Source organism: Periplaneta americana, chromosome 17 (assembly GCF_040183065.1).
Source record: "Periplaneta americana isolate PAMFEO1 chromosome 17, P.americana_PAMFEO1_priV1, whole genome shotgun sequence".
Classification (NCBI taxonomy): domain Eukaryota; kingdom Metazoa; phylum Arthropoda; class Insecta; order Blattodea; family Blattidae; genus Periplaneta; species Periplaneta americana.
In genome coordinates, this window is record NC_091133.1 from 19,501,375 (window position 1) to 19,515,416 (window position 14,042).

Genomic DNA, 14,042 nt, shown 5'->3' on the forward strand with positions numbered 1-14,042 from the left:
TTAACGATGAAGAATTTTCTGCTGCTAAGTTTGAAAGTAAAATTATTTTTTCTACAAAATTCAAAATGTAAATATATGAAATACTATATAAGCTTAACTTACAAATTTATATGCAAATATTGAACCAGTAAACTTGAAACTTAACGAGGAGATAGTGGTGTTGTAAATGTCCATGACAACATGCAATGAATAGATTCTTTGCAACATATAAAACATGTTTACATTATATAGCCTACAGTTTTTTATTTATATTTTATATCTTATGGCATTATCCGTTGTGTTTATAATATGAGGTAAAATCTGGGTAGTATGTAAATGAAGGGGATTGATTTAGCTAAATTACGCAGAACTCGGAACTACATATTGCACCCCTAGAATAATACTGTCGTAACTCCCAAAAATTGAATGTTGAGTTACAGGCAGTTTTGTAACCTTTATTTAATCCTATATAAAACAGTAAAACTGTCGTATCTCTTAAGTTCAAGTGTGAAGTCTGCAGGGCTCATACTGATACTTGATAATCCTGAGTTTTCATACGACTTTGAAATGTTTATCTTGGATTCACTCAGAACAAACGTTTGGTAGTTACGACAGTATTATTTTAAGGGTGCGATATATAAATAAAGTTTTAATGTAAGATAATTTTCTAATATTTTAATTGGGAATCAGTTTAACAGAACATAGCGAGCTGGAAGCACTGTAGGATTCTTTTAACTTGTCCAAATATATTTTAATCAATAGACAATACTTTACATAAATGCACTGCTCACATAGATTGGCTTCAGTTTTTTGTCTTCAGGTAAAAACTGAGTCTTTAATATATCATAATTATTATTTTTTTATATTATGCATGTTTACTACAAACGTACTGCAATTTCAGTTTTTGTTTTGTTGGGATTTGCTTCTATTTCCTTTATAAATCCAACTTTGTCTTCTAGCGAGTAGTTCTTCCTTTTACTGTCACACATAATTGCCAGGCAAATACTGAGTGATCTACAAGTTTTGAAATGTTTGAAGTATGTTCCGTGAGAAAAAAGATAAGGTAGCATGTAAAGATAGAGAATGCCAGCTCTGTATTCGTCTGAGCTGTAAGAGTTTAATGTCTTCTCGGTACGAGTCCTCAAAACTTGAGATCACTGATGTAAAAAGGCAACAGTGTTCACTATTATAGTCCTCGTCACCGTTTTTGGCGTGTGAAATAAGTAATGGGAACGTTAAGTGCGAGTGTTTTATATTTGCCGCAGTCAGTCTGACAACTGTGTTTGACAAATGGCTGATGTGACGTGTATAGGAAGTGGTACCATTCTCAGCTGCACTAGCAACATTCTCACAAACTGGGCACTATATATCTAGGAGACACGTCAAAAACGCTGGCACTGTACATGGCTTGTATGTTGCCGCAACCAACTTCGAGGTTTGTAGGAAGTTATTAAAATGTATTCAAAGTCATAAGGTAGTAAATCATGTAAATACTAGGTACTTACGAAAGCGAATTACGTACAACTCAGAATTAATTTATATATCATTGCGAGTAAATGTAATCTTTCCAAGACCTGTGCGTAATCACATACGAACCAGAAATACGTATAACTGGGTGGGTCTAGTTATGTAAATGGAAAACTATTAAATTTTTGGGTGTTACATCTGACTATCATAATTATGTCTTGAAGATTCCACTACATAAGCTTAATTTCGAAACTTAACAATATTTATCATCAAATCGGAATTTTGAGAACTATAATTAATCATGATGTGTTATTGTCTTTACTAAACACAAATCGAGTCTAGACTTTGATATGGTACTTGGTTCTGAGGACCTGGAACCATGTTGATGACATTTTTATGGCTCGAAACTTACTGTCAGATGCATAACAGTTATTGATAGTAGAATCTCTTACAGATAATATTATTTTACATTATAACCTTATTACTGTTTATGGTATATATATATATATATATATATATATATATATATATATATATAATCCTTCCTTAAAAGTATTGAAATTAATTCGTACCGATCTTTCTAACTTTATCAAATTAGTGATTTTCATACTTATTATGTTCGTAATAAAAATAGTTTGACTATTCTGATACACCACCTTACTAATATTAGCATAACTTTTATAGATTTGGTATAAGGAAGTTTAACAGTTTGCCTGTTGACATTAAATTATAAGTAATATTTTTAAATTTAGAAAATATATTAAAAATATGTTAATACAACTGTGTCCCTATTGTTTAGAGGACGAAAATGTGGATCTTACAACTCTTAAATAATGAAATAATGTATTTATGTTATTGTTTAGTCAACTGTCCGTAGACAGGTCTAAACCTCACAAGTGATACCAGTAAGACACCACTTGCGAGGGAACTAAGCCAGGAGATAATGGGGTAGGGTGGCAAATTCATTTCCCTCTCCATTGCATACATCGCTATTGAACTTTAAATAATGTTTTATATACTATTTTAATGTATTATTTAGACGATGTCTAGGTATTTTTATGCCTTCGACAATAAAGGTTATCTGTCTGTATCTGTCTGCCCATACCACCTACCCACCTATCTATATTTCTATGTATCAGTCCCATCCTATCTATCCTAACTTATCCTAGCCTAGCCTAGATCATTCTGGCTTTCTTCTATGCTTATTTTGGTAGATATTCCGTCAGATTTTGAGTTAGTTTCTGGTCACTTGATAAGTTGTAATATAAACTATATTTGTAATTTTGTATAGCCTATCTGTATAGACTATTCGAAGGTACGGAAAGCTGAATAACGTAATATTAACTTCATTGTAAAGCCTTCTTAGCCGTGTGTGGAAATATGACTGACGATAAATCTTTCCTTTCGGGCACCAGATTAAAATGAACGTACTACGCTCACATAATTTGTGCCGGGAATTTGGGATTAAGGACCGAACAAAGATGAGCAAGAGGGATGATGGACGAGGGAAAAAGGAAAGTCTGCCTTAGATATAGCCTAAATGAAAGAAAAGCGTATTATCGAGTTAAACTGAAATACAATTTGTGGACTACGTTAAGAAATTATGATTAATTCATGAATGGAGGGAATGGAGATTGTGAGAAGAAAGTATGCCTAAGGAGCATGAATTTTAAAGTTAGAATTAAGATGTTGAAAGAAGTAACGAAAAGAGCATATAAGAGCAGAGAGAAGTAGTAGTAACATGGAAGGTTGTTATAAATTAATTATCAATATTATAAAGAAACAGAAGATGTTTACTACATGTGAAGTTCGGAATCTTGAACAGGTACAACATCGCAACTGGAAAAAAAAAAAAAAAAAGTAACATTTATGCTAGGAATCTCCCAGTCAGTATATCATCTATTATTCGACTGTCCAGCTTTCGAGAGGAAACAATATGAAGTAACATCACAAGCTAGTCACTGTAACACTAATTTTAAAATTGTCCGTTGCATCTAGTGTTCAAGAGAGAGTATTGCTACAAACTTTAGATGAACTTTCTATATTACATATATAACAGACTGTGAAACACACCCAAACTTGAAACTTGCCTTCTTAAGTTCTAGTTTAATGATTTTTCCGTTATTACTTGTATTACGTGTTTTTTTTAACAATGTTGATTTAATAACTCTAATCTGCACATGCCGTCCGGAGGAAAAAAGACCTTTGGGGAGGCCGAGATGTAGAGGGGACGATAATATAAAATAGATTTGAAGGAAGTGGGATGTGATGGTAGAGACTGGATTACTCTTGCTCAGGATAGGGACCGATGGTGGAGTTATGTGAGGGCGGCAATGAACCTCCGAGTTCCTTAAAAGCCATTTGTAAGTAAGTAATCTGCACATACTTATATCTATAGGGTTACTGTGCATTTGTTTATGCAATAATAAAGTAAATAATAATAATAATAATAATAATAATAATAATAATAATAATAATAATAACTCGGGGATAACTTTCTCAAGCAGGCTTATGTAGTATTTCTCTTTGTAATATTCCACTACTCCTTAAAACCAAATTGCAGATCTGTAGTTACTCGTAGAAATCCCAGCTCTAACGAAGACACAGCGACGGTTTGAGGAAAGTTCGTTCATAAATGTAAATAAATATAGGCTATGTACACACGCGGTTTTTCTCGACATAATATGTACAGAGAACAGTACCGGTATATGTTACTCTTTAAAAGCTGTGAGTCTCCGTGTCGTAGATTATGACATGCAAAAGAGTCCCATTCCATGCTCCATGCAAGATTTGCAGGTCATTTCTCACCCATGTTGAATTTCGACTACTACTACTACTACTATTACTACTACTACTACTACTACTACTACTACTACTACTACTACTACTACTACTACTACTACTACTACTACTCTTGCTGCTGTTGCCACTACCACTACTACTACTACTCTTGCTGCTGTTGCCACTACTACTACTACTACTACTACTACTCTTGCTGCTGCTGCCGCCGCCGCTGCTGCTGCTACTACTGCTACTGCTACTTTTGCTGTTACTACTACTGCCGCTGCTACTTCTGCTGTTACTACTACTACTACTACTACTACTCCCCTTGCTGCTGCCGCCACTGCTACTATACTGCCGTTGCTACTACTACGACTGCCGCTACTACTACTACTCTTACTACTACTACTACTACTACTACTCTTGCTACTACTACTACTCCTCTTGCTGCTGCTGCTGCCGCCGCTGCTACTGCTACTACTGTCACTGTTACTTTTGCTGTTACTACTACTGCCGCTGCTACTTCTGCTATTACTACTACTACTACTACTACTCCGCTGTTACTTTTGCTGTTACTACTGCCGCTGCTAGTTCTTCTGTTACTACTACTACTACTACTACTCCTCTTGCTGCTGCTGCCGCCGTTGGTACTACTACTACTACTACTACTGCCACTGCTGCTACTACTGCCGCTGCTACTTCTGCTGTTACTACTACTGTCGCTGCTACTTCTGCTGTTTACTACTACTACTACTACTACAGTTGCAACATGGAACTTGAAAATGTTTTTTTATCTGATCAAACGGTCACAATTATATATAGCCATTTTTGGTGGACTGTGCTGTACTACTTCTGCAAATTTTGTAGCTGATACCAATCTCACTCTCACCCTATTGAAACATCTTTATTATGGCAGTAAAATTCAATCTCTTAAGTAACAACATTAAACCCATTTCAATTCATTCCAGACGAAATGTTATTGCCTCATCATTAAAATACAACATTTATTAACTTTTATTTCATCGGTTCTTGAACACTTTTCGTCTAAATACAGTACTTATAAATTCTGTCATAAAAATGTGTTAAATATAATAACTGAGAAATATGTAAATTCATATTACATTGTTTTCAAAGCTATATATTTATTTGTTATTGCAATGAAACCCGAACTCCTTAACAATAACTGAGGACACATGATATGAAGTCAGCACAACGCAGATCCTCTAAGTAAGGCAGCACAAGACATTAATAATGGCGATAAACAAACATTCATGGCCTGTACCAGGTTTTGAACCAACGACTGTGCCTTCCGTGCTACGTTAAAACGAAATGACAGTCCTAATTGTCTCATTTTCTAAATGATTTTTGCATTGGGAGGGAATTAATGGTGGACTGAGACAAGAGGCATGAAACCAAAACGACTCTTGAGAGCCATCAACTTCTTATCAACAAGTAGCAGCTTTTGTTGAGCAAGTAGAGCGGAAGAAGCGTGATACTAGCCACTTACCTCCTCGTTCCGTGGTTCAGAAAACACGCGTTAACCTTAGATACTGTGTCATTTGCCATTTTTGACTTGAGAAAAAAATCAGGATGTACAAACCTTCGAAAAAAAGAACTCCATTTGTGTCTTACAGTTATCTTCGGTCCGAAGAAAAAAAAGATAAAATGAAGAAAGTCGGTGTCATGAAGATGGCAGTTTTATCAGGATCCGTGTTATGTACGCATTTCGCAATACTTCAGTTCTTTATCATGTACCAGGCATATTCTGTCTATATCTTACTTCATTGAATTGTTATTGAAAAGACATACATGGGATCATTATCTAAATTGTAACTTTTATCATTTTTGCTTTCTGCATTACACTCTAACATTTTTTTATAATACCAATGCAAGACGTAAGATACTTGACTTAGTCCCCATTCAAAATTGGTGGAAATGTTAAAATGTACAGTATTCATCCGTTTGTAATAATCTACTTAATTACTTGTTTTTCAATCAGCTAACGTACTATGAAAGCAAACCTTTGAACGAGAAAAAAACTTTGGTGTAGATGTAGCCTTTCGGCCGCTAGCAAAACAAAGGCTTCGTAACTAACAAAACAAAATACGTGTTATTATTATTATTATCATTATTATTATTATTATTATTATTATTATTGTTGTTGTTGTTGTTGTTATTATTATTATTATTATTATTATTATTATTATTATTATTATTATTATTATTATTATTGGTGGTGGTGGTGGTGGTGGTGGTGGTGGTGGTGGTGGTATAACAAAATACATAAGCTTACAAGCAAGCATTCCGATGGGGTCAGATAAAAAAGTTTTTTTTCTTCCACCATGTTAATTATGTCAAAACAAGTGATTGTACAAATTTTGGCCACTCGAACGCAATTACGAGGGCCATAAAAAATAAGTTTCCTTGAAAGAAAGAAAACACAGTTTGATTAAAAAAATTATTGGAACACATACAACAACTGTTGAGGTATTTTTCAATATTCCTCATTGGGATTGATATATTTGTCATACCATGGGATCAACAGAGAAGTGCAGACTGCTGTCGCACACTGCTTCTGATCCCAGACGGCAGACTTCTGCGATACAGGGCTACGAAAGTTGATCCCACGGTATGGCAAATGTCTCAGTTCCGCTGGGGAATATGTTAAAAAAATATCTCAATTGCTGTAGGCCTATCTGCTTCAATAAATCTTTCCATGAAATTTTGTTTTCTCTCTGTAAACGCCCCAGGGAAACTCATTTTTAGAGCCCTCGTAATTGCGTTCGAGTGGCCAAAATTTGTATAAGCACTTGTTTTGATATTGTTAACATGGTGAAAGAAAAAAAAAAATTATCTGCCCCCATGAGAATATTACTTGTTAGCATAAATAGTACACTAGTTACCAGTGTAGTTCAGTCGGCTAAGGCGCTTGCCTGCCGATCCGGAGTTGTGTTCGGATGCAGGTTCGATTCCCGCTTGGACTGATTACCACGTTGGGTTTTTCCCGAGGTTTTCCCAATCATAAAACGAATGTGGGGTAATCTATGGCGAATCCTCGGCCTTATCTCGCTAAATACCATCTTGCTATCACCAATTCCATCGACGCTAAATAACCTAGTAGTTGAATAACCAAGTTAAAAAAACACTATGAGAATAATTCGTACAATATTAATTCTAGAAACACTTAGAGTATAACTCTATCCTATAAATATGGGGTGCATTTGAAAAGTTCGTGGCCTGACACATAGATGACATTGAAAAAGTGTCAACAGTGCCGCCATTGTTAGCGACCATTTTACATTAGTTCAAATACGAAAAATCATCATGTTCTGTTTGACTACATTTTGTGTGTTTAATTTTGAAGTTACTGAGCCGAACAGATTGGCAAAAATGGAAAATATCGAGCTTCGTGCAGTCATGAAATATTTCGCAAAAAAGGGAATGAATCCAATAGAAATTGGTATAACTAGAGTTTGTAATACCTGCAAAGTCATCCATTTCTCTTTATTCAATGCCAATGCCAGGCGCAACTAGTCGATACGAACATATGGAGACTTTGTCAGCTATGGACGCCGAATTTATTTCTAACCTGTAACTAGAGTTTCTAATACAGTTAGCTATTTATTTCCTACAATTTATCTGTTTGAATAATAAAATAATAGAAAGAGTAAATATTTTCGCGTACCTCGGCTATACACTATCACCTTATGATGAAGTAGATATTGCTGAAAAATATGTAAATATAATAAAACAATGGGGATCATTAATAAAATCATGAAACCTTCACTAGTACAAAGACACACAAGAATAGGCTTGTATAAAACCTTAGCACAGCCAGTATTAAGCTATGGTAGTGAAACGTGGACTGTGAAGAATAAAGATGTCAGTAGAATAACAGCAAATGAGATGAGGTTCATGACAGCAACAGCTGAATATACTCGCTGGGATCATAAAAAATGAGGACATAATGCAAGAACTTCAAATAGAACCCATTATGCAGTTCATCAGTAAGTATCAACTTCAGTGGAAGGGTCATCTCGAACGAATGGATCGATGCAGAATTCCAAAAGCACTGTTTCATTACCATCCGCATGGCAAAAGATCTCTAGGTCGTCCGAAGAAGAGATGGACTGAAAATTATAGTTTGAGACCGTAACAGGCCACTCGGCCTAATACTTGTTAGGATGACGACGACGATTTCCTACAATTTGTAATGCTAAGATGACATAAAGTGTTGTATTCAACTCGTGGATAATCTTGTTATGACACACTCACTATCGTTCGTGCGACATTCACTCATGCCGTAATCATCAAGATTATCCACTTGTTGCATAAATAACTATTAACAGCCTTCCTATGGATATAAAAAATGGAACTCAAAACATAAGATCATGTAGGTCCAAATTAAAGAAGTACCTAATTTCTCACACATTCTATTCTGTAGGTGAATTTATGACATTCAACAACACTGCATGAATAGTTCTGCCTTGTATTGAAAGTATCGATACTAACACCATATGTTGTACTACTAAAAAATTCTTCTGTGTATATTTCAACTAGACTGTGACTATGAATTAAGACTTGGTAGTACTATTAATATTTTTTTGACATGTGTCATATTCAAGCTGTGAAACGATGTACAAATACCAGGGAATGTAAATAAATATATTACAATACAATCTGTGTGCGAGGAGGGTATAGCAGCATTTCAGCACCGGTGGACCAAGTGTGTGAATCTAAGGGAGGATTATGTTGAGAAATAAAGTTTGTTTCAAAATAATCTAGTTTAATTTCTAAGTCAAACAACCCTCGTATATACAAATATCTACAAAATTGAATCTTACAAACTTAACAACTTCTTCATAGAAACATTCTTTGCAAAATAATTTTGAGAGAGGACAGGCATAAATAATATTACATTCTGAGAGATGTGATATCGATGCAAATCTTTGCGTTCAAACACTTCGCACTTAAACAGAAGATATTTCACAGTTTGTAATGTTTCTTTTCATACACACTGATATCCTTTTTCTGTTACAATTTGGAACCTCTGAAAACAACTTCCCATGTTCAGTTAAAAACTGCGTTGTTATGAAATCTAGTGATAATTCATCATGTCGAGTCAGACAGTTAGGAAATACAGTGAGTTACAATCATAGGAGTAGGAGTAGCAATAACAGTGGGGGGGGGGGGAATGTATAACTAGAATAGCGATGATCAACCTTAAGCGAAAGAGGGTATAGCGGATTTACCTCCATCCTCTCTTTACGGAGCATTCATGTACTCACGACGTCACAAACATCGCTAATGTCGCTTTGTTACAATGGCGTAAGCCGCCATTGTACTGCCACTATTTTCTGACGAAAGAAAATCAAATAAGCTTCTTGAACACCTTTTCTGTCAGTGACTTTTTTTTTTTTTTGCTCTGTTTACTTCTAAAGATGAACAACAGTCTTGAAAGACAGGCCAAAATATGATCGTGCCCTACTCTAATACGATACTGACTTTTTATTTGATTCATTTTCGAAACATCTGTTCAGAGATATATAGAACCAAAGAATGTCATTAAATTTGCAGCAAACTTTCGCAGTCTGGGAAATGTTTCACTGAGCAAAGATTTAAACAAGTCCCAACCTTCTTTCTGAGAATATTTCATGCTGTAGAATTCTGCAAAGTAATTCCATTTGCAGATCATGCAAGATCATGCAGGAAAAATTAAACGGTTTGTTAAAAATACTAATTTTCCCCTTTATTGTTTTCAAGTCTCGAAATTTGGACTCGAAAGTGTCAAAAGTTCCTTAATAATTGTTACACATTTTTCTAACAGAGCGACATTTATGGTAAAAATTGATTGCAATCAGCCGTTACTGAGTGAGTGATCGAAGAGGAAGTGGTTCATGCACTCCAAACGAAGGAGGTGGGGTAAAGCGACGCTGTGACGTCATTAGCTCTTAAGAGAAGAGGTTGGGCTTCGCTGAGCTAGATAGTACATTTCCGCCAGTTGCACATGGCACGGAATAGTGCTTGTCGGAACATCGCGGAGTAATGTCAGAGTTGTTCTCTTACCGACGTACGTCACTCTAGTAGATTGTATAAAAATGGCTGTTCTCAATATTCCTATAGGTATTTTAAATTGGACAGAGTTGTGAAATAAGAGACAAATTGACAAGAATCTCTTTTCAAAATATTTATCATTGAAATAAATCTGGTTGTTTATTGAACAAGAAGTGATATAATATTCACACTATTACAAAAGATTGTACTAATAATAATAAAAGAGGCTAACCGATTTTTAACAACAGACCATTAGTTGATTTAATATTGCAAAGCGAAATAAATTAATGAATTGTATGCAATAAAAGAATTTTGCTTATAAATGGCAGCATTCGCATTCTTGATTTTTTCTGAGTTAAATAATTCAGCCAAAACAGATTTGTGCAAATATTTTTTTTTCAAATGGTCGGTTGGTCTGTTGTTGCATAATTCTGTCCAGTTATACTGTAGACTATATGACGAACATGAATTATGAATGCACAGTTGTGACATCTATAGAAGAGTGAAACTTGTACAATAAAGTGCGTTTCATTCTGCTGTTAGTATTACCGTTAGTACTACGTTAATTCAATCCTTAAAATATTTGTCTCAAAAATACTCAATTCGCGGCACACTAATTACTTTATTTTTATTTTTTTTAACTAGCTAGCTAGCTAGTGAGTACAAATTAAATTTACAAAACAAAAATGTTTCTAGCCACTACCGTAAGAGCCAGGCTCGTGTACGGTGTGATCTGTAAAACATTCATCAATATGTTACATAAAAGCACATAAGCTCTTCGATATATTTCTGGTAATGGCATAGGTTACTTTTACTTCGGAAAAATAATTCTTATAAAATATATCACGACCAGGGTGCGAATTAACGGGGAAGATGGAGGGATTCCCCTGTTGAAAAGTTATCCCCCTCTCATAAATTCATATTATCATTCCTGCCAGGGATAATTTCTATCCCCCTTACAAAATATAATTCTTTTAATGCGAGTATACTCTATAAAATATAAAGTACTCAAAGAAAATAATATTAATGTATTAACAATCAGTAACTTAGGGATTACAGATCTTATCTTAAGCCTGCTCATGGATGTAATTAACTCATTCAAGTCAACTATTAAAAAAAAAAGTGATCCAGTCGTGAGTTTATTCATTACTTTATTATTTTTACTTCCAATGTTTACATTTCATCACAGTAATGCCAACAACAGCAATAATAATAATATGTATGGCATTCTCTATCTAGGATACTATTTCCCCCCCTCAACAGAAATCTTAATTCGCATCCTGATCACAACGTATTTCTTTGTGTGAAGTTTTCAATTGAAAATGTTATGTAAATGATCATTAACTTTTCCGATATAATACAATTTAACAAACCATGTATATAGATTTAGTTGACCATAGCCTACCTAGTATAAAAAATTAGCATACAAATCGTTACAGCCGATTCCATAGCAATTTTTATTACCTTTTCCTTAAAAAAAGACTTCAGTTTTTACCAAACTCTGTCAGTGTAACAGAGGTTTACTCCCTCCGAAATGCTAGACACCATCATGTTCGAGCCTTAATTGCAACTGCTTTGAAAAAAAAGTCTTGGATAGTGGAAGAGGAAGTTTTTTGCTTTGCTACTAATGGCTCCTCTAGACGTATTGACATCCTAGCGTATTCCCAGATTACCAAGAAAGGTTATATAATTGATCCTACCATGAAGATTGAAACGGGGAGTAGCCAGCCGGAGGATGTTAATCAAGAAAAAATCAACATTTGTCTCCCAACAGTTGATTACTTCAAAGCAAAATACCAGCTTGAAAACATTGAGGTGATTGGTCTTCTTATTGGAGCTCGTGGTGTGATTCCCAAGTTTTTTGAAAGCTTCAGGAAGACTTTTGAACTACCAGAGACACTTACTACTGACTTCATAACTTCAGTTTTGAAACGCTGTTGCCAAATTCTGAGTCATTATATTCACTCTGCTTAATTTCGTTTTTTCTTATAGTCATATATGTTTATTTTAATTTTCTGTCAACAAATTTATGTAAACATTTAATATTGTAAATTTCATGTAGGAGAGTATACCGAGTCCTTCTGGGCTACCTCCAATGGGAGGCAGTTAACAATTTAAATTGCACGTGTCTCATTGCAGGTTTAATTGACTCGTAAATAGCGAATATTAACAAAACCCATCAATGATTCCCGAGAAGTATCTATACTCATACATAGAGAGGGGTGAGGGTGAAGTGGAAAGAGGAGTGGGGGAGCGGAGAGAGAGAGAGAGAGAGAGAGAGAGAGAGAGAGAGAGAGAATTCTGGAAAACAACCCACTTTTTCGGTATTATATATATAATATATATACATTATTTATTTATTTAATCTGGCAGAGCTAAGGCCAGTAGGCCTTCTCTTCCGCCCAGCCAGACTCTAATTCTAATTGAATACAATTGGTTACATAGTTATTACATTAATATCTAGACCATAAAACAACATGAAAATAAATAACGAAAGTTGGATAAGTAATGTTAGTGTGACAATAATAAACATTGGTAAGAAATAGTGATGATGATGATGATGATAATAACAGTAGTAATCATAATAATGAGATAATTTAAATATGTATTCTGTGATATATATAACCATTAAACATTGAGGAACCTGAAACAGCTATTATCGTTAACAAGAATTGTTAGAAAAATATTTCGTTAGACTATTCTTAAATTGGTTTGATGTCTGACAGTCCCTGACATTACTCAGTAGGGAATTCCAAAGCCGAGGAACAGCCACAGTGAAAGAAGATGAATTTGAGGATGTTCGGTGGGAGGGTATGGATAATATTAAGGAGTGTTGTGATCGTGTGTCTAGGTTATGATGGGTGGATAAATTTTGAAAACGAGACGCAAGATGGACAGGAGCAGAGAAATGCAATATGTGAAAGAGAAGGGAAAGACAGTGGATTTTCCTACGATATTCTAGACGGAGCCAGGACAACATTTCGAGGGATGGTGTTACGTGACCAGCCCGGCGAATATTGCAGACGAAACGGACGCACATATTATGAACACGTTGTAGTCTCTGCGCCGAAGTAGCGCTTAGGTCAGTAAGCAGAATATCAGACAGTAATCGAAGTAGGGCATCACGACTGTTTGCACTAACATTTTTCTTTTTTTTTTTTTTTCATGGAAAAGGGTAGAAAATTCTTCAATCGCCTAAACGAGTGGATTAATGAGAATACTTTTTTGCAGGTTTCTGCAACTTGAATGTTCCAGTTTAAGCTTTTATCCATATAAATGCCTAGATTCTTTACTGATTCACTGAACGTAATTTCGGTGCCGTATATTTTAATCGGGGACAAATTTGTTATGGTAATAGTGCTTAACAAACTTGAATGGCCCACAATGATTGACTGTGATTTTTTTTATTACGAAAGATGAAAGATGTATTTTGCTTAATATCTCGTTATTGATTATTTCGAGCGTCATAAGACTTTATTTATTTTATACTTTTTATAATAAGAGAACAAAAATGAAGCCTGTTTCACTTCAGTTTTAATCAGACTAAAAAATGTGATGTTTTAAGTGCAGTTTCTATGGTACTGCAGTGTCATTAATTAAAAAACATTCGTATTCAATCTTGGTACTTCAGTAGAAAAAATTATTTTATTCTTATGATTTACTTTAAGCTTAATTTAACGCATTTCGACCTAGAACAACCCTTTCAGCGTTTTTGTGTCCTTCCGACATGACGTCAGACGTTTTGTTTGGAACTCGTGCAT

General features: G+C 34.8%; 1 protein-coding gene across 6 annotated transcripts in view; it reads left to right on the forward strand.

Moving 5' to 3' along the window:
- The window catches only part of LOC138693213 (uncharacterized), a 394,304-nt gene that overhangs the window by 243,886 nt on the left and 136,376 nt on the right, over window positions 1–14,042 (forward strand). The gene's annotated exons all lie outside the window — the stretch shown is intronic.